The sequence below is a fragment of the Ceratotherium simum genome, unplaced genomic scaffold (genome assembly GCF_057802395.1).
Source record: "Ceratotherium simum simum isolate JZ-2026a unplaced genomic scaffold, ASM5780239v1 HiC_scaffold_43, whole genome shotgun sequence".
In the NCBI taxonomy this organism is placed as follows: Eukaryota; Metazoa; Chordata; class Mammalia; order Perissodactyla; family Rhinocerotidae; genus Ceratotherium; species Ceratotherium simum.
Window position 1 is genome coordinate 4,751,693 of NW_028261259.1, and position 21,864 is coordinate 4,773,556.

General features: G+C 44.0%; 2 long non-coding RNA genes across 12 annotated transcripts in view; one reads left to right on the top strand and one right to left on the bottom strand.

Moving 5' to 3' along the window:
* Positions 1–479: 479 nt before the first annotated feature.
* On the bottom strand, positions 480–20,259 carry LOC147911449 (uncharacterized). Of its 2 annotated transcripts, XR_015550902.1 has the most exons (3): positions 19,603–20,259; positions 12,772–13,122; positions 480–3,254 (listed from the first exon to the last, which is right to left on the bottom strand). It is a non-coding gene; the product is annotated as an uncharacterized LOC147911449 (long non-coding RNA). The 2 variants fall into 2 exon arrangements; XR_015550901.1 differs by lacking the exon at positions 12,772–13,122.
* The window catches only part of LOC147911450 (uncharacterized), a 28,219-nt gene continuing 18,660 nt past the window's right edge, over positions 12,306–21,864 (top strand). For 4 of the 10 annotated variants that reach the window (XR_015550891.1, XR_015550897.1, XR_015550898.1 and 1 more), the window contains exon 1: positions 20,265–20,350. This is a non-coding gene — a long non-coding RNA (uncharacterized LOC147911450). Of the gene's footprint in view, positions 12,548–20,264; positions 20,351–21,864 lie in introns of those variants that run through there. The other 6 variants (XR_015550896.1, XR_015550892.1, XR_015550899.1 and 3 more) reach the window with 4 other exon arrangements.

Here is a 21,864-nt window from a genome sequence, read left to right on the forward strand (position 1 = left end):
GGACTGGATCCTGATTTCTTCTAGTCTCCTAAAATATCTGGCTACAGATGTCCAAACTAACGTTTTTCATTTTTTCCATCATTTTCATTTGGAATCACTAAAAACTGAACCTGCCCTTTTTCCTGAAGCCTTACAAACTGAAGCTGATGGACTTGATATAAACTTAAGAGATTACCCGATGACATCATCAGAGACATTTTAAACTGCAAAAGATGCTTTGATGCTGACATCTAAAAATCTTCTTAACTAGCTGTCCCCTATAATCAGAAACTGCTTTACAACTTGCTCCAACCATTAACCTTGTTTTTCTTTCGTTTACATAGAAATGCTTCCATTAAATACTTGATTGCTTGCTTCCACAATATAGGTGTAACCTTGAGAGCCCACCTGCATCACCACTGTCAGGGGAAGAGGGAGAATCTCCCTCTGCCCTTTTCCTTAAGGTTCTTATGACTGGCCAAATAATTAACAAGACAGGGTAGCAAGAGAAAATAATACCAAGTTTAATAACATGTATACATGGGAGAAAGCAGGGACACTGCGTTTCTCAACACAATAGCAGATTCTCGTCTTAAATACCATGTCCAACCAAAGACAAGGAGGATGTTGGGAGTGGGAGTGTTAGTTACAGGAGATTATCACTAAAGCACTGTAAACAAGAGTAAGATTTATTATGCAGTTTATGGCCTCACCTTCTACATTGATAAGTCTCTAGAAATGAGGTCGTCACCCCTCTTCCCAATACAGAGAGGGAGATACCTTTACAAATGGAGACTTCACTTGTAAATGATTGTCTGGTAACTCCTCGCAGGGCCATCCAGAGCCTGTGGCCAGAGAGACAGAACTTCCGATAAGATGGGCTTGTTGGTGCCTTTTTTATTGTAACCTCTATCCTACATTATCTTTATACCAGTCATGATAATAACTCCTTCCTGAAACAGATCTTTTGTTTTAAATTCTGTAGGCAGTTTGGGAGGGGAAACTCAAATATTCTTCCTGAGTTCTCTGAGTCCTTATTGTCTTCAGCTCGAAATAATCCACATACCAGAGCGGTGCTTCCTGGGGTAGCTTGCACTGAGCACCATCAGTTCCCTCCTCTGAAACTTCCCTAGAAGTTTCACACATTAAAAGCTGAGCTGGTAACTGTGGAGAGAGAAATCGTGTTAGTATCCGAGTGATAAGAAGTCTGCAAAGAGAGAAAATAACGCAGATTAGAATGAGGATGAACAAGCAGAAAAGAACAAATCGGAGCACATTTCCCCACACTCCATTAAACCAGTCCCCCAATCCTGGAAATAAGTCAGTCCAATAAAATGTGTGAGCTTCGTTTATCTGATGAAAAATGTCAATCTTCTCTTTTAATAGATTTAAGTTAGATATTACTTGACCTGTTTGATTCACATAAAAGCAACATTTTTCTCCAATGATTGCACATGTTCCTCCTTGCTGGGCAGTGAGTACATCCAGAGCACGTCAATTTTGGAGCACCACAGATGTTAGGCTGTTAATCTCTGACTGGAGTATGTTCAAGGTTTGCATGGTGGTGTTGAACTCTTGCTCCATTACCATAGAGAGATTTAAGATTGCCCTTTCCAACTCACAATCTCCAAAGCTGGGGAATAGGACTCTCAAGGCTGAAAAGAACTTGGAGTTGTGATATACAAGTGGATGTTCCACGATTTCTCAACTGGCACGTTTATGTGGCACAATCTTATGAACAAACGAACCCAAGTTTGTAATTTGGCTGGCATTTAAGGTGGAGTGTTTGGTGACAGAAGGAGCCAGGTATCCAAGTCCGCATCGTCCTGACCAATTAGGTGGGAATCCTTTATACACTTTGTTGCCGCATAAAATGAAAAGACCAGTGTAGTTTAAAGACAAGGTTAGAATTGAGTCTGTAGTTGCCAGGATCTGGACTATTTCATGATCTGTGCCACTTGCACTGTTACTACCTAAACTTCTCCATTTCCCATGAGCTCCTGTCAGTCTGCGAGAACAGAACAGATTGCAGAATAGCTGGTACAGGAGGCCTGCAGTCTGATTTTGGCAGCTATAAAGCCTGGTCTTGTCACCTGACCAGGTGAGTCCAGATTTTTGATCCACCCATATATAGTCTGTGGCATTGGACAGCTTAAACATGCGGATAGCTGCGATACCCCAAGTTGCACATGGGTGGCTCGTAAGCCATCCAGAGCACTTGGTGATTTGGCAAATGTCTGTGCCAGAGGGAGTAGTGATAGAGTCACTTACAATTCCCTTGAGAGTTCTGAAGATGCCACCTGCGGAATCAAACCACAGAGTTTGACGGCAATATTGTCTCGGTATGTCACCCAGGAAAGGTCCAGCGCCATGTTTACTTTCAATGCAGAGGGAAAAACTTTCACTTATTGCTTGTACTTGGGCAAGGGACAGTCCTTGACCTTCTAAGTAGTCTTTCTGGGGCCCAAGTGACTCACCAGGAGACGAAGCAGAGTGAAGTTTCCCTTGTTGCAGATACCATACTCTGTTATTCATCCATTTTCCGTATTTAGTCCACCAGGTGTTCGTATCAGCAGGAACAAAGTCTAGTTCAGGTTCTTTTGCACTATCTAGCTGTTGACATAACCAACAGTCAGATTGATTAATTAGCGTGGCTAGGGCTTGGTAAACTGGCATAAGGGGGTGTTTGGTCTGTGCCCGACCTGTTGAAAAGGAGAGGGTTAGTAAAAGCAAGACACAGATCGGAAAAGAGCCCATAGCAGAGACTTAGAGAGGGGAAGAGGGACAGATAGAGACCAGCACTCTCCAGTCAGCTTTCTAATAAATGATTAAAAAATATATATATATATATCCACTAATAGTTTGTGTGTGTGAGTGTGTATATATATCCTGAGTTTTAAAGCAAGGGGGAGGAAATGGGTCAAAGTAGGTTTTCTTGATCCGTGATCTTGGGAAAAGCTGTCTACTTCGTGATGTCGGCTGCTTCTGGGGCCTGGGTTTTGGCCCTCGAAATCCTTAGTTTAAGGTCACCTGTGGGGATTATCTCTCAGTTGTCTTGAGAGCGATGTTCTGGGTCTATTTTGGTGTGGCTTGCATGGATCCAGGAAGTTTTTTTTTATTTTGATGGCAGTGCAGGTCGTCGGTAAGACTTCATAAGGTCCTTCCCAGCGAGGTGACAGTGTGTGTTTTCTTCTAAAGACCTTGATGTACACCCAGCCTCCTGGTCGAAAGGGATGGCAAGTCTCGTCAGAAGGTGGGGGTCACGCCTCTTTTACCTGTTGACGATATGTTTCAAGTATACTAGTTAATTTTTGTATATAACTAGTCATAGCATCAAATTGTTCACTTAAGTTCCCATAATATTCATTTAATCCAGGAATTGAAGGTTTAGAGACGCCAGTAGGCATCGGACGTCCAAAAACTATTTCAAAAGGAGTCAGTCCATGCCTTTTGTTTGGAGTATTTTGAATCTTCATAAGGGCCAAGGGCAGAGCTTCTGGCCATTTAAGTCCAGTTTCTTGACAGACTTTTCCTAGAGTTCTTTTTATATCTAGATTTTTATGTTCCACTTGCCCTGATGACTGAGGGTGATATGGGGTATGAAATTTTAATGAATACCCCAGAGTTTTTGCAAGCAAGTGGTTTATCTCTGCTGTAAAATGAGTTCCTTGGTCTGATTCAATCTATAAAGGAATGACAAAGCGAGGAATAACTTCAGTTACTAATTTCTTTACCACTGTTGTGGCATCTGCATATCTGGTCGGATAGCATTCAGTCCATCTACTAAACATGCAGACAATAACCAAACAGTGAGAGTAACCTAAAGCTGAGGGCAAGTCCATAAAATCCATTTGGAGTGCCGCAAAAGGCAGCGTGGGCCTGGGAGGACTTCCTGGATCACACCGATTTCTCCCAGAAACTTGGTAAGATTTGCAAGTTGTGCACTGGGAGGTGATTTGGTCAGAAATTTTATGGCTGCCAGGGCAAAACCAATTGTTTTTTAGTTCTTTAGCTATCCCCCGTTTGCACATATGTCCCATTTGGTGGGAGATAAGTGCAAGCCATAAAGTCAAAAGAAAAGGAGCTACTGGAAGTCCATTTGGTCCAATGTATAATCCATCTGATAATTGTTTGGCACCCTTTTGTATCCAATTGTCTTTTTCAGATTGTGGGGCATTTGTCTGATAGTTAATAACATCAGTCAGGGATAAAGGCAGGTTTAAAAATTGGGTGGAAAACGGATAAGGGGGTCCCTAGTGAGCTGCATGTTTAGCAGCTCTGTCAGCCCTGTCATTCCCTAAAGATATGACATCAGTCTCCTTAGTATGGGCTGAACAATGAACAATGGCAATTTTTGAAGGAAAGTGAATAGCTTGTAATAAGGCTGTAATTAAGTGTCCATTAGCAATAGGAGTTCTTGCAGAGGTTAAGAATCTACGGGATTTCCAAATTGTGCCAACAACATGGCAGACTCCAAAAGCCTATTTGCAGTCTGTGTAAATAGTGGCAGTTTTTTCTTTTGCTAATGTACAGGCCCTAGTAAGAGCTATGAGTTCAGCAGCTTGGGCTGATCTTATGGTGAGCAAAGGATAAGCTTCAAGAGTTTCATGTGGGGAAACTATGGCATAACCAGTTGTAATGCTTCCCCGGGAATTTCGTTTACAGGAGCCGTCACAAAACAGAAGTAAGTCTGGATTGTCTAAAGGGATGTCTGAGAGATCCTCTCGTGGCTTTGAGACCATTTCTATAGTTGCAAGGCAATCATGTGGAATGGAATGGGGCTCTCCATCATCAGGAAGGGGCAGTAAAGTAGCTGGATTTAAAGTGTTGCAACGAGTACGCTCTTCGACATCGGTCTTAGCAACATCTTTTCAAACACCACATCTGACCGGGCAAGAGAAACAATAGAAAAAATAAACAAATGGGACTACATCAAACTAAAAAGCTTCTACACAGCAAAGGAAACCATCAACAAAACGAAAAGACAACCTAACAATTGGGAGAAGACATTTGCAAACCATACATCTGATAAGGGCTTAATCTCCAAAATATATAAAGAACTCATGCATCTCAACAACAAAAAAACTAACAACCCAATTAAAAAATGGGCAAAAGACCTGAACAGACATTTCTCCAAAGAAGATATACAGATGGCCAACAGACACATGAAAAGATGTTCAAAATCACTAACTATCAGGGAAATGCAAATCAAAACTACAATGAGATATCACCTCACGCCCGTCAGAATGGCTGTAATTAACAAGACAGGAAACAACATGTGTTGGAGAGGATGTGGAGAGAAGGGAACTCTCATACACTGCTGGTGGGAGTGCAAACTGGTGCAGCCACTATGGAAAACAGTATGGAGATTCCTCAAAAAAGCAAGGATAGAATTACCATATGATCCAGCTAGTCCACTGTTGGGTATTTATCCAAAGAACTTGAAAACACCAATTTGTAAAGGTACATGCACCCCTGTGTTCATTGTAGCGTTATTCACAATAGCCAAGACTTGGAAGCAACCTAAGTGCCCATCAAGGGATGAATGGATAAAGAAGCTGTGGTATATATACAACAATGGAATACTACTCAACCATAAGAAACGATGAAATCCAGGCATTTGTGACAACATGGATGGACATTGAGGGTATAATGCAAAGTGAAATAAGTCAGAGGGAGAAGGTCAACTACCATATGATTTCCTTAATTAAGTAGTAGATAATAACAACAATAAACAAACACATAGGGACAGAGATTGGATTGGTGGTTAGCAGAGGGGAAGGGAGGAGGGAGGAGGGTGAAAGGGATAATTCGGTACATGTGTGTGGTGATGGGTTGTAATTAGTATTTTGGTGGTGAACATGATGTAATCTATGCAGAAATAGAAGTACAATGATGTACACCTGAAATTTTTACAATGTTATAAACCAATGTTACTGCAATAAACAAAAAAATAAATAAAAAAATAATAAATAAATAAAAATAAATAAATAAATAAATAAATAAAGTGTTGCAACGATGTAAGATGATGGAAGGGTTAGTTAAAAGAGCCTGCTCATAGGTGGTCTGTCGCCGTGTAGAGAGGTGTTGTGTCCTATGAACTTGCAAAATAGCTGACACAGAATGTGGGACATAGAGGTGAATGGGAGAGCCTAATGTAAGAGTACTGGCCTTATCAATCAAGGTGGCAGCTGCAGCCACCGCATGTAAGCATGGGGGCATGCCTGATGCCACAGGGTCTAGTTGGCATGAGAAATATCTTATAGGACGTATTTGAGAGGCAAAAGATTGCCCTAGAATGCCTGTAGCAATTTCATTATTTTCATGACAGTATAGATGAAAAGGCTTGTCAAAATTAGGTAAGCCAAGAGCCGGAGGCATGGACAAAGCTATTTTTAAGGCCTCAAAGGAGTTTAATGCCTCTGAGGGCCAGGAAATAGGCTCTGGGGCGATATTTGGGAGAAAAGAATACAGAGGTTTAGCAAGGGCTGCAAAATTAGGAATCCATTGGCAGCAGTAACCAGCAGCTCCTAGAAATTTACGTAGCAGTTTCTTTGTTTTGGGGAGACGGATGGATAAAATTGACTCAAGGCGTTTGGGGGTTAGCTTTTGAATGCCTTGAGATATCTCATGCCCTAAGTAGGTAACAGTCATTTGCACCCACTGAAGTTTAGACCTGGAGGCCTTATGGCCTCGTTCAGCTAGGGCTTTCAAGAGAATGAGAGAATCTGTAAGAGCCCCCTGCTTAGTTGGATTACAGAGTAAAAGGTCATCAACATATTGAACAAGAGTGGAGCTTTGAGTAAAGACTACAGAATCCAAGTCAGCTTTAAGGACCTGGGAAAATATTGAGGGGGACTCACAATATCCCTGGGGTATTCGAGTCCATGTTAATTGTCTCCCTTTAAATGTAAATGTGAAAAGAAATTGTGAGTCAGGGTGTAATGGGATTGAAAAGAAAGCTGAGCAGGGTCAACTACTGTAAAGCAGGCTGCATCAGCAGGTATTGAGGTCAGGATGACAGCTGGATTAGGGACCACAGGATGCCGAGGAATTACAAAAGAGTTTATGGCTCTGAGGTCTTGTACAAATCTATAGATTTGGTTCCCGTCTGAGTCAAATTTGCCTTCCTTTTTTACTGGCAAGATTGGAGTGGTACAGGGCGAGGAAGTAAAAGCTAGTACACCCTGTTGCAAAAGGGAGTCTATTATGGGTTGAATTCCTCGCTCGGCATCTCTGGAGAGCGAGTATTGGGCTACTGATGGAAACGGTTTATTTTTTTTCCAAGTAACGTGCACGGGCTCAGCACTAAGCAACAATCCTACCTCATTTGCATGTGTAGCCCAAAGACTGGTTGGGACATTCTTTAAAGACTCATCTTCCTCAGAAGGATTTAAATCAAGACAAGTTTCCATCATGGAAAGTAGGAGACTTGGGGCTTGGTCAGAAGGCAAGGAGATAAAAACACCTTTTTCATTACAATTTATAGTGGCATTGAATTTACATACCAAATCTCGGCCAAAGAGGTTTGCTGGTGAACAGTCAGAAACTAAAAAAGCATGATGAGTGTTAAGGGGGTCTAAATATATTGGAGTGGGCTTAGATGTGGGCAATGAAATAGGCTGTCCAGAGACTCTAACAGCTTGATAGAATCAGAGGTAACAGGTAGAGATAAATCCTTTGAACGGATAGTAGAGAATGTCGCACCAGTGTCAATTAAGAAATCCTGTTTCCGATCCTCTATTTTAAGTTTAACTGTAGGCTCAGGGGTGCGACTAAGGATCGGCTGACCCCATCATTTGAGGGAGAAATGTCCCTCAGGTAGAGAAAAATGAGCCTTTTGGGGGTGCTGCGGCCAAGCGGGAACATTTTTTAAACTTTCCCTTCTCTTAAGAGCGCCACATGCCCTTTTCCAGTGCCCTGGTTTCTTGCAATACCTACAATTGTCCGAAGGCAAATAGGGAGACCTCTGAGTGGGCTTTAGTTTACTTTCAGGGTTGAATTTTTGCTTTTCAAAAGATTCAATTTGCAAAGCAAGAAGAGTTGTCTTTAATTCTTTTTTTTTTTTTTTTTTTTGCTTTCTTGCTGACAATTTTCAAAGAATTGTGTGGCAACCTCCATTATTACACATAATGGTTGCCCTGCCCAACCAACCACACTGTTTTGAATTTATTTCTTTATATCAGGAAGAAAATTTCCAACTAAAGCAGAAATTAGGAGATTCTTATGCTCTGGAGCTTCCAGATTCAATGCAGTGTGTCTTTGGAAAGTCTGAATAAACCGTTCAACAAAAGCTTTATGATGTTCCCCCTCGTTCTGAGTGCATAATTCAATTTTTGACTGATTAAGTTTAGGAGGAAACGCCTCTAGAATCGCTCTTATTAAACCTTGAATATCAGCCTGTAGCTGTGCCACTTCCTGGTCATCTGCAGGAGGGCCTGGGAGAGGGTCTGGTCATCTATTTCCTCTATGAGGGGGGTTTTTCCTAGGGGGCCATCTGGCCTGTATGATAACTACAGTGTAGTCATGGGATGGAAGAACGCCCCTTAGCAGCCAGTCAAGGTCTCGGTGGGTGGGGCTATGAATAGCCACTAATCTTTCTAATTCTTCTCTAAATTTAGTAGGGTCTTCTGACAATGGAGGCAGGAGAGTTTTATAATTTAAAAGATCAGCTGCTGTCCAGGAGACATGAACTCTCTGCAGCGGAGGTCCAGGATACATCCTCAATGGATACCGCATAGGAATGTCTGAAGCTGACAGAGCCTGATTACAGAGCCCTGGAAAGTAAGAGGAGTTGTAAGACACAGCAAAACGAACCTTCTTGCCCTTCCTGGGTGTTTCTACTAAATTTATTTCTTGGTTTTCAGCATTTACACAAGTAACCTGTATGCCCCTTGCTTGGAGGTCAGGCCTAAGCGCCCCCTGTAAGTCTTCAACAGTGAGAGAAGTTAAAACAGGCAGCTGCATGTCCTTCGGAGAAGTTGGAGTCCTGGGACCTAAGGGAACTGGCTGAGGAGGTAGCTGAGGAGATAAGTCTTGAGGGGGAGGATTTGGGCCAGGGGTCCAGAAATCCAAAAGATCTTCTGGGGAGTCAGGGACAGGGAGTTGGGGATATAAGGGAGTGTAGGAGGGAGGAGACAGGGAATTTTCAGGAAATTTGACTTTCAATCTTTGTTCTAACTCCGACTTTTGTTCTTTCATTTTATTAAGAGATTCCCTAAGGCTAGCCGTTATACTTTTCTGGGTTTTCTTTTCAATTTGATCTTCCCATAAATACCAATAAGGCAGCTGCTTGGGATGAGTCAAATTTCCATAGAAAGAAAAAGGACTGGGTTTTCCAAAGATGCAACAAGAATGATCAAGTCCTGATTCACACCTAGATATCCTGCTCCTGTTCTCCATGAATTGTAAAATTGAAGTTAATTATCTCGTTCATTTGGTCTAAATCTATTGAGTCACTTTGGCACTGAGCCCCTAAACTGGTCCACAGCCTGCTTCAGCAGACACAAAACTCTCTCAAGTGCTTGCATTCATGTGCTGAGTAGGTATTGTATTTATTTAGATCTTATTCAACAAAAAATCTTCACTGATTCACTCAAGTCCTTAAGTATCTACTGTGTGCCCAAAGGTCTTGAAATGTTGGGGGTCTGCAAGGAAGACAGATATGTCTAAACAGATAAATTACACTACAGAAATAATTTGAATGAAAGAGATATGAATAAACTGCCGTGGGACTCCAGGAAAAGAACCCCCATGGGTTGACCTACAACTAAGAGATACAGCTCTGTACTGGGGCTCTGAGGAGAAAAACAACTACCATGGGGGGTGGACAGGCTTTGTACCAGCTAAGGAAAGGAAAAGGAAGGGAGAGAAGACAAAGAGAAAACAAGATAAACGGAAAGGTTTTCTTCTTCTGAATGTTTCTGCCACCAACTTTTGGAGCACACCGCTTGCTGATGTCCTTTCTGGCCAGTCTTATCCTTCAGCCGGCTTCTAGAGACTTCAACAATTCGATTGTAACGAGCTGGGCTCCTCCGTGCAGACAATGCCAACTATGGAGGGAGCCAGGAGGGGAGCCAAAGATTCACAGGACTCTGCAGCCCTTCTGCAGCTCACTGGTGGGGAGCGGCACCGAGGCTTCACCTTGGCCTCTGTCTCCAAGTTCACATCAAGGAGGGTCGGTTCCTTCCTCGCTAGATGAGCGTGGAGAGAAACCTCCTTCACAGAAGGGATGATGGAAAAATTAAAGTGAGAGCCATGAAAATGGCAGAGGAGGTAGCACCATGAATCTGAAGTAACTGGACATGTGAATTAGTAACCAGTAGGAAGAAGAGCTGAAGACAAAAAAATAAAGGCAAAAAACCAGTTCTCAATTTTCTAAGATGGAAATGCAAGTCTTTCTTCTTCCAAAAGCAAAAAGTCATTGAACCCATTCCTTTAAAATAAAATTCAAAGGGGCCACATGTTGCACAGCATGGTTTGAACCATGATGTCGCTACACAATCATGTGTAGCCATCAGTTGTTAAGGGCACTGCAAATAGTTCATTCCTTAACAATTATGTTACTAAAGTTTGCAGTTTATATATATATAAAAATATATATATATATATATGTTTTTTTTTTAGAAAAGAGTAGAGTGTGTGCCAATTGCTCATTGTACTATTGACAATGTCACTCTTACAACTGAAAGCATGACTAGGAGAGAAAAGGTGGTGTGACCCTAGATTGCTAGAGTCACAGCAAGAAAAGTTAAGAAAGTGCCATCGGGTCATTTGGACAAAAGAATGCTATATGGCTGTTGGGTTTATAACAGATCCATTGGAGAAAAACAAGTCACTGCATTAAACTATTTTCTACTTACCTGCATCACCCTCTCCAAGGACACATATTTTAAAATGAGACAAGTTATTACATTAAGAATGACCGCCTCCGGCATTTGGAAAAGTACATCAAATAATGAAGTAAAAACTGGGTTACAAACATCCTGGTATCAATTCCAACTACCACCTTTTACCAAACTAAAACTCTAATGATCACTAATTCACTTGCAATCTAGTGCTCCTCCCATATACAAAATCAACAACTTAAAATGTGTCATAACTATTTTTAAATTTCCCTAAAATTTTAGAGGATAATGTAAATATATCTCTTGGAAAAGTTGAGAAAGGTGGAGACACTAGGAAAGGAAAAGATGGAAATATTACCCCAATCAATGATGTAAAACACAAGGCATGAACAACTGTTAAGAGAATTCTCTATGACATTGATCAATTCTACTATCTCTACACCTGGCTATTTCCCATCAGTCATTGGATACATAAACAAATAGAATAGTGTATTTCATGGGATCAATTCTTTTAGTTGTGTGCTTTCTCTTTGACCACTACATATGCTTTTATGTGTTTGCTTTATTTTCAGGTGGTGTGACATTAGAACACCCTCATCTCGGCAGATCGTTGCGTTAAGGAACTCTACCTTGGCCCCTGATCAACTGTACTCTGTGTTATGGTCAACTCAGAGCCCTACATGGATCAGTGTTTCCTACCTCCTCTCTCCCGTGCGATGTTCATGTCAGGGAGTATAGTCCAGCGAGTGAACAGTAAGCAGTGTTTCCAAAGCATGAGATATTAAAAGGAGGAGACACAGGGTTGGGTGTGGGCCCCCATTCCGTGCCTCAGTGCAGACAAGAAAGAGGTCAATGCATCCCTAAAGAGACTGGGATAAAAACAGGAGGTTATGAGCACGAGGCTCCCTCTGCAGACCTTGAAGCAGGGACCTGGAATCAAACTGCTGACACCGTGGATCGTGGTTGGTTTTACAGGGAACTCACGAGGAAGATAAGGACATAAAATAATGATAATTATAAGAAGAGCAACAAACACTGCTACGCAGCCAAGGACTGCACTCTGAATGTAAACAGACGAGAGGTGAACTGTGAGCCCACAGTGCTCCAGTCCCCCTCTGCTGTGGCCTAGAGGGAGGCTCCTGTGGCCTTGGCAATAGGGCTTTAGTTTAAGGATTCAGATGTCCCTTGACCTGGACCCTACAAAAGATTGTCTATAAGACAACTGGCTCAGCAGATCCCCCTGGCTCCTGGACCCCACTTCAGAGGCATCTTCTCCTGCCAAGACATCAGCTTCACTTTCAGCCATTTCTGTCCCCCGCTCTGCCTATTCTTTCTGTACTTGGTAACTTCTGTTTACTCAGTTGTACTTCCTCCGCTCTCTGAACTCTGCATGTCAGGACGTTTCAGTGCAGCGTCCCTTAACCAACTCAGAGGCAATCTCATGGTGAACTCCTGGTTTGAGTCAGGAGACATCCTAGGTGTCTGCACTGCCACCTTGACACGTGGTGGATGGGGCCTGGGCCTGGCCCTGCCACCTGGTGCGCGACCTTCCTCCGAGCTCCAGCTCTGCCTGAGCGCCGTCCCCTCCCCGCGCAGCACACGTTTCCCGAGCATCTGCCCGGCTCGGGCGGGCACAGGGCGCTTTCCTGTCGCGAGGCCCTTTGCTTCTTGGCATCAGCCTGGGAAACGCTGGAGGGGTGGCGCCCTCCGCGCATCTCCAGGTAAGTCCTTCCCCTGCCCTGTGTACTCCCTTTGCCACTGTCCGTCGTCATCTCTTCCCTGGCCTTGTCGTGGGCGTTCCCCGCCCCCATCAGCTACTAGGCCACTCAGTCCCTGCTCCACCCACAGTGAGCTAGACGGTAGCTCTTCCTATTGGCATTCGCTGCCAAAAGCCCTGCAGGCATTCCCCGCTGTCTTCCACAGTGCATCCTCCTCCCCGGCTCACCTCGCTCCTCAGCGCTTCATCCACTTGAGCAGAGGGCTCCACTTGTGCCTTCTGATCCCAGCGCTGTTTCAGGCCTCCCTACTTTGCACGCACTGCCTCCAATGCCCTTCAGATGTCTGGCAAACTCCTAGTCATCGTTTAAGATCCAGCTCAAGCACCTCCTTTGAACTTCTGTGAAGGCAAGAACTTCAGTTCCTTCAGGTTGTCCTCACCAATGTTGTCCTCCTACAGGTTGGCAGGCAGCCAGGAACAAGGGGTGCCCTCGTGAATGAATGACCAGGAGTCTGGGGCCCTGGGTTCTAGTCCTGGTTCTGCTACTGAGTAGTTGTCTCCCTTTTCTGGATCTCCTGTCTGAAATGAGGGGACGGGTTAAAACAAAAGTCAATACATGAAATGCACTTTTGTAAATGAATGAGGTGTTTTGACTTTATGGCTTGTAGGATGTCTTGCAGCCGGTTATGATCCCTGATGGGCATGGCCAAATACTAGCCCCAAATGCTGAGGGCCAACGCCCTCTGTCTTCCCTCCCTTGCTTCCTTCTCTCTCTTTCTCTTGATATTGCTTGATCCCTAGAAGTAATCCAGTTTTAATCTACTCCCAACACCAGTTCAGATTACTTTGTTGTCCTGGAATGTGCCTTGTATCCAGTCTGAAATGTGTTTTTACTGTTTCCTGGTGAAATGTGGTTGATGTTTTACTGTTCTGTGGGGCTGTTTTGCAGAGAGTGATCAGGGAAAACTGACTGATAAGATGTGGTATCCAGGAGACTGCTCCTCGAAGGCCTCCACCTGCAGCAAACGTAATTAACCAAAGCTATAAAGTCAGTAGTCTGCTGGGCTATGAGATCTTTCCTCTGTTTGCACTGAGGTCGTGCTTCCCTTGGACTGCTCCGAATCAGTGAGTGAGGCAGGGATAGATACTCAGGCAGACCTGTTCCTGGGAGGCATGGACTCCTCTGCTGACCTGCTTGTGCTCAAGGACTCCCCAGTGGCATTCCTAAGCCTTCCTTAGACTATACAGCAGTGTAGGACACTTGGAGCCATCCTTCCCTCTATCTCCCCCTCATTTAGAGTCAGACTTGCATCATGGCCTGATGGCTCTCCCACTTTGCCAGGCTCCCCCACCCCATTTTCTGTTACAGAAGCATTTCCCCTCATAAAATCCTTGCCCGTTTAATCCTGTCTTGGTATCCACCTCTCAGAGGACATTTGAGCCAAGGCAGGAAGAAACGAAGAGTGAGCCATTTACACATCCTGGGTAGAGGTTCTAGGCAGAGGCTACCTCAAGTACAGAGGCCCAGAGGTGAGAGACTTCTTGGGGGTGTGTGCTGCAAACCAGCCCAAATACCACCAGCTAACCCAAAATAGTCCTGCCCAACTTTTAGGTTGCTTTTGGTAGAGAGGAGAGCCAGCAAAACTTTGCCTTGGTAATGGTTAGCTAAGCCCCACAACCTCATTACCAGGTTATAATGCAAGCGAGTCTCACGTGAAATGTTGTCACACAAGCAGACATTTACTTAAAAATATTCCTTAGGAATCAGGGAATGAAAGAACTCATAAATCCTATTCTGTAAACTCAGCAAAGTCTCAGCTCTCTGTCCTTTTAGATGAACCTACCAGCCACATGCTTGCAAGATTTTCTTTAGGCAAATAGCACATTCCAGAAACAGAATTTTTGTTTCCTTTTTCACAGCAGTTGGCATTAGGCTTGATAGAGCTGCTTGGAGATCAAACCTCAGGCAGACCTGTTCCTGTGAGGCATGGACCTGGTTCTGCAGCCTCCTCTTTTCACTCAAAACTACATTGGAGATACTTTTGTAACAATTTGCTTGGACCTATGCCATTCTTTTTCACTGTTACATGTTAGTATGAGTAAACGACATCTCCTTTGACCGTTCTTCTTTTGGTGCACATTTGGGTTGTTTCCAGTTTTTGCTATTACAGTATTAAAACTCTTGTTTTAATTCTCATGTCAACAAATGTCCTTTTTCTAATCTATGGAATGCTACGTTTGTCACCTTTTGTGCTTCTCCTTGGTGCTTTTGCTCTTTAGAATGGCCCTCAAACATAGTGCCGAAGTGTTGTGTAGTGTTCGTAAGCACAAGGAGCCTGTGATGGGCCTTTCGTAGAAAATGGTTGTGTTAGATGAGCTTCCTTCAGGCATGAGTTACAGATAGTGCTGTTGGCCGAGAGTTCAACTAATGAATCAACAATCTATATGAAATAAGGTGATTTTCAAGAGACACATATAAGACAAGGTTGTGCATTGAGAGGTTCCCAAACATGTCACGACCAGAGGCTGCAGAAACCTCACCTTGTCCTTCCCCTGGGAGCACTGGTTCATTCTTGCTCATGCAGTGTCAGCGAAGAATTGACAGAACATAACTCTTCCAAATAAGGAGGGTCAATGGTAACATAATGGAGATATTTTCAAACATCTCTTTTAAAAACCATATCTACAAAGCAGGTATCTTCTCAACTAACTGTTGAACTGTTGTCTTGACTTTGAAAGGACAGAGTTTTTAACAGTATCCACTAGGATGCATATCTTTGATGGCCACTTATAGCAAAACCCTCAGCAAATTTGGGACGATTGTCTTTTTGCAAAAGACAATGTGTACAGAATACATATATTAACGTCAAGACGGTAGTTACCTCTGGGGAGGAAAGAGAGAGGAAGGAGAATGGTGTCTTCCACTGTGTAATATTTCTTAAAAAACGACATCAATAAGGTGTGCTCTGTTAAATCTCAGCAAAGAGTAAATGGTTTCTGTTATCCTATTCTCCTTCTAAGTATATTTAAAATAAATATGTAACTGGAACTGAGATGAAATAACACTAATGTAATAGATGCTATTTGCTGGAGTACTCCCACCATCTGATGGACAGCTCATGATGGGTTGGTGATGTCACTGACCCCATCTAAAGGTCAGGACACGTTGTTTACCAGTTGTGGAGCTAGAGAAGGCTCGGTCACCAGCAGCAGAGGCAGAGTTACCTCAACCTACAAAGTTAGAGCCACATAGCACCAGATCCTGCTCCAGCTGTGGACTAGTGAGGGCTCTGGTGCCAGCTCTAGAGCTCAAGTATGGCCAGATCCAGAACGAGAGCTCCCTCCATCTCCCACACTTGACCAGCTCCAGCGCAGCAGCCATTTCCATCACTAGCTCCCACACCAAATCTGTCAACAATGCAGAGCTAGAGTCCGTCTCAGGACCGGAACTAATTTTAGAAGCAGGTCAGGCACCATCGCCTGAGACAGACCGAGCTCCAGCCCCAGATCAGGTCCAGCTCCTGGGCCAGTTGCACAGCCAAAGCTGGTGGGATCTCCAGCATCAGCCACAGCAGTGGCTCCAGCGCTAGAGCAGCTGCAGCACCGCCCTCATCGCCAGCAACTAAGGCCCGGCCTGCTCCAGCTCCACACCAGAGCTGTCCTTCACCTTGCCTGTGAGGGCAGGATGTCTTTTCCCTTTTCTATGTTTTATGATTTTTTTATGTTTTATGTGTTCAAATTTAGATTCAATAAAGTTTAATGTTTTCATCACATAAAGTTGTACAATTCAGGGCCGGCCATTAACTACATTCTCTATGCTGTGTACCATCACTGTTATCTAGTTCCAGATCATTGCTTTGCCCCACCAGAACCCCTGTACCCATGAAGCAGCCATGCCCCCATATCTACTCCCCCAGCCCCTGACAAGCATTGATCTGCTTCCTGTCTCTGTGCATTTCCCTGTCACTGGTGTGGCTGTCCTGAGCACAGCCAACCCTCCTTTGGCCCCTCACCCTCATGCTGTAGACCCCTGAGGATGCCAATGTGTTCAGTGCCATGAACCCGAAGCCTAGTATGACTTTGACTTGAAGAAGCCCACCGACGCCAAGTGGGTGAGGTCAGGCATGGAGCCAGCTTAACCTGGCCTCACATGAAGAGGAGGAACTCGATATTGCCAAGGGCACCTTCTCCTCAGTCCCTAGTGCTGTTCAGCCACAGGGCCACCCTCCCCAGGGTCTGGTTAGCTGGGGAGACGAGCACGTACAGACTAGAGTGACAAAAACCAGGTGGTCATCTTTTCTGTCCAACCCGCTGGCCCAGGCTACCCAGGAGCAGTTTCACCCTGAACCTCTCGTGCTGCAGGCCTGATGCCTGCCAGTCAGCAGGCTTTCCTGGCCTCCCGTGGACCACTGGTAGCCCTAGGTGCCTTCTGCTCTCCAGAGTCCAAAGGAGTAGCTGACCTTTTTCAAGGAGTGCTGCCCATGGACATGAAGCCCTGCCTGCCACTGAGGCACTGCCCTCTGTGCACCTCCCTCACACCTTCCCAGGTGCGGGTCACTTGCATCTGTGACTTCAGGTGTCCCAGAGTCCCCACTCACCCAGTGGGGGTGACCTCTGCAAATGCAGCCCTTCCATCCAGCCTCCAAGCCTCCAGGCCTCAGCAGCCTCCCTGTCTCCTGCAGGAGCCTGTGCAGGGGATGGCTCTCCCTGCATAGAGGCTGGGGCCTCAGCTGCCTACTGGTCTCCTGCAGGAGAAAACAACATTGTTTTCTTGATTTGTTTGGCCTGTAGTCTGATAGAGCAATGTTACTTCTTATTTGGTAAGCTGTATAGAATTTAGATTATGACTGCTAAGTTTTCCCTTTAGCATTTTCAGCTGTCCCAGTAAGACATTTGGATACGATACAGATTCTAGAATGCTTGACTCTACTCTCTGCCAGTGAACTTATACCATAGGCAGAAGTATTAACATCCAATATGAACCAGTTATTGAATTCAGGGGTTCTGTGGAGAATGCTTCAAACAGTCAATAAACTATGGATGGTTCTTAATACCGTGATGCCTAGAAGGTAATTTCAGTGTATTGTTACACGTAATAGATAAGTGTATAGCAGTGATTATATACAATAACCTAACCTGAATGGTTGAAAAAAATTGTTGAGTGTTTAACAATATAAATCCCCTCTGATGACTACTAAGTAAAGAGTCATTATAACTTTCAGAAAAAGCATAAATTTGATCTTAAGAAACAGAGAGAAACTATAAAGTATTTCCAACTTGAGAAACTTCTTTAAAAGTGAGTTCTCCTCTATAGGCATCTGTCATTTGTGGCTAATTGTGATTTAGATCACTATTGTGTCTTGCATCATTGTGGTGGCTCCAAATTTTTCTGCACATTAAAATCACTTGGAGAGCTGTTAAAACTCTTGATCTCCAATTGTAACCCATGCCAATTAAATCAGAGTGTCTGCGGTTGGGAGTCAGGCGTTAGTATTTTTTTTTAAGATTCCCCAGTTGATTCCATTATGCAGCAATGTTTAGAGAACACTTGATTAGTTATTTCTTCTTTAGTCAAATGGGTCTCTGCTGGTCCATAGATTGCATCAGAAACACCTGGTCAGCTCTGAAAAACAGGATACTGGGCTGGCCTTCCCTGAGATATCAGATGCTTAATGTTCAATCAAGTAATTTCGATGTGAAAAATAAAAGCATACACTTAAAAAATACTTTAAGAATTTTCATATTTTTAAACAAGGCAGTATTGTAGTCTTCTAAGATTAAATACAGCGGTCCTGTGTTCTTTTGTTTTGTTTTATTTTAAACTGAGGCTTTGGAATATTTTATGTGAGTAGGAAACCTCTAGGAGTTCAAAAAAGGTTGAAATAAATGGTTTCTAACTAAATGCAGCGCACATTCTTGGATCAGTTTTCGAAGGCTGGTCAAAACCTGCTGTGTTTAAATAACAACATGCTGTTTTTCATCACATTCGTTGATGATGGAAACAAAATGTGTAACTATATTAGTAAATGTTAAGATTCATGTATTTTAAGTTAAGGTTACAAAATTTGTCACAATGTGATTTTTTTATTCAAGTGAAAACAGATGTGTGCAGCTATTTTGAATATTGGTTTATAAACATTCATATTCTTTATCAAATGAACTTGTAGTTTTTTGTGTTTTCTTTCACTACTGTTCACCTGAAAGGAACAGTTCAAGGGACTGGAATCCAGGACTGTCTGGCTCCAGAGCCTACGTGTATCCATTTCTGTTAACGCCACACACGTCAAATGGCCATACAAGGCTAGAATCGGTTGAGAGCCTTAGGAATTGAGCGGAGGAAAATCGAAAATCGTAGTAGTTTCCCTGGAGCAGTTACTTAAACGATTTGATATTTAAAAAAATTGTAAAAGCAGAATAAAAATTTGAAGATATTTTAAGTATTGATAAATTATCCTTCATTCCACTGTTTTAACAGTAAGTTACATTTTTTATACTTTCCATCTTTGCTTATGTATATATATTTTCACATAATGGAAATCATAATACCCAGTAGGGAGTCTGCTTTCTTTCATTTAACTTTATATGAAATTTTTTTTGCAAGTTGCTTACTTTTGATAATTATTTTATTGGCTTCCTAATGATCAAACTGATGTATCATAACCGTATAGGGTGCTATTACTAGACCGGGAGGTTGATGACTTTTTTCAGGATTACAATAGGCAATGTTATCAATTTAGGTATTTTTACTTTTTCTTTCTTTTGGATTACTCTTTTAGGATAAATTTTTGAGCCTGAGATTACTAAATTAAAAGGTAGAATTTATTTTTAGCACTGTACATTTTGCAATTGGGGAAGATGCAGTAAAACTGAAAGGGAAGCAAACAAATCCACTCTCCTCCCGCTGCTCCCCCTGCAGCAAACCTCTCCCCAAACTAGGTGCTCAAACTTGAGAAACTGTCTCACGTTTTACTTTTTTGAGACACTAGTATCAGAGCCAAGCTTAGGCTATTCAGAAATTGACAAAATCACAATTTGGAGAGATCACGATTAACTCCCTACCTTTGAGGAAACTGAAGTGTACTTCGTGGCAAAGAATAACAACCCGGTTTTAGGAGGGACAGAAGGCGGATGAGCCTTGATGGAGCAGAAGTGACCGGGGCGGGAGCGCTCTACAGCGTTGCTCTGGTTGAACTCTCTATCCGGGGAAGCCTGGAACATCCTGAGGTTCTGCCGCCACTCGTCAACCAGCCTTGTCGCCTGGCCGGGCTCAGGCGTTTGGCAGTTCCCTCCTCCGTCTGTGCGACACCCGGGCCGCCGTGAAGTTCGGAAACGTGAGCTGAGCGGCACTGACGGACGCTCTGGGAAGAACCCGGCAAGGCTTCAAAGGGTTTCCTTTCGGTTGGTCTACAGACCTGAAGAATGAGACTGCGAGTTTCCAAGGAAACGGTTGCACAGTTAAGTCGCCGGTTTCAAAATCTCAAAACGGAGAAGACTTTTCCTTTAAACCCTGTGGTCTGCTCGCGTCCCTCCCTCTTCAAGCTTTCGCCTCCGGACCACGAAATACTTTGCGTTGGTTTTTATTGCGGAGGCTTCCCTCGGGGGCCAGCGTTCTCGCCCCCTAACCTCACGCCGGGATTGGTTGCTTGGTTTCTGCTCTGGCGGGTGATTGGGTGCTGGGAGTTGAGGGGGGCGGGAGGTGGGAATTCGTCCGCAAGAGCGCTTGCACGCGGCCTGGAGAGAGCAGAGGAGGGAGCGGGTGAGGCGCCGGAGTCCGCGCTTGGCCAGGAAGTGGCAGCCCGGTGAGGAGGTGAGAGGTTTGGGGTCTCTCCTCTCTGCCAGGCTCCGCAGTGTGTGCTCACAGAGGCCATTTCCTTTTCTCCCGGGACTCAGAGCCCAGGCAGCGCTGCCTCGGTTTTCCTCAGAACAGGCCAGCCTGTCTCTCCTGGGGCGGCGCGCAGCCTGCCCGAAGAGAGCCTTCTGCTCTCGCCTGGCCGCCGTGCGGGCCGTCGGGGTGACCGGGTCTCCGGGCCTCGGGGTTCTGAGCACGCGGAGGCCAGAGGGAGCCTGTCCCGACCCCCGGGGAGAGGCCCCGGGCCCCCTCGGCCCTCCGCTGACTCGTGGTGGCGGGGACGACGGCGGGAGGCGGATCGGGGGCTCGTCCTTTATCCCCTGGGGGATTGCGGTGATTGCGGGCAGGATGGATTTCTAGGCTGTATCTGAGGAACTAGCCGGCGTTGCGTTATTGGCTGGGGTGAAGGGGTGAGAGTCCACCAAATCTCTACTCAAGAGTTGCACAGATAGAATCACAGAATATTAGAACTGGGAAATGCCTCAGAATAGTGGTTCTTAGCTTGTTTTGGAACACAGGCTAGGGGTCAGGGTATAATTGGCTTCATAAGCTGTTGAATTACTCTTTTAACCATCCCTCCATCCCCAGGTCGAATTCGCCGTTTTTTTCACTATTGCAAGGAAGTCCTCAGTTGATAACAGTGCATATCAGTCTCCCCTCTGTTTTCAGTTATTTTATTAGGATATAGTTCTGGGAATGAGAAATCCACGGACTTTCTCTTCAGAGAAACCCAGTCATGTACCAAGACTTCTGCACGCAATAGCAAGAGAGCACAGTCTCTGACTTCCGTCTCTGGACCCTAGATTAAGCATAGGTGGTTTAGAAGAGGTGGGGATTAAAGTAGATCACCTCCTCTGTGTCAAATACTGGAGTTTAGGCACGTTCTATCCATTACCTTACTTAATTCTTAACTCAATGCCTGGCTAATTTTCGTCAAAACTCTATCAGGTAGATAATCTTATCTCCATTGCACAGATGAAGAAACAGACTGAGGTTCAGTGATTCACACAGTGGGACTCACACTTAAGCTTGCTTTACTCCAAAGCCCATCTTCTTTTCATTATACCCTTCTGACCTTTAAATCAGAATTATCAAGCACCTACTGTGTGCCAAGACATTTTCTCCCTTACAACAGCTTTTCAATTAGGGATTATTACAGATAAGGATCTTAGTCTAGAGAAGTGAAGACATGATCAAGGAAACACATCTGAGTTGTGGGAACCTGATCTAGAACTCGTACTTCTACCTCCTGGTCCACAGCTTTGGCAGAGTAGGGATACAAATCCGGATTTGTCATATTCTGAGACATATTCTCAACCACTGTGATGGTTAAGACTAGGAAATTCTTTTACTTGTATTTGTTTTGTTTATACATTTAGGAATCCCCTTTTTATTTCTAGACTTCTGTTCTAGTCTAGTTGGGTATCTGGTTTTCTTTGAATGGCATTGTTTCAGTCTTGATTTTTGTTTCT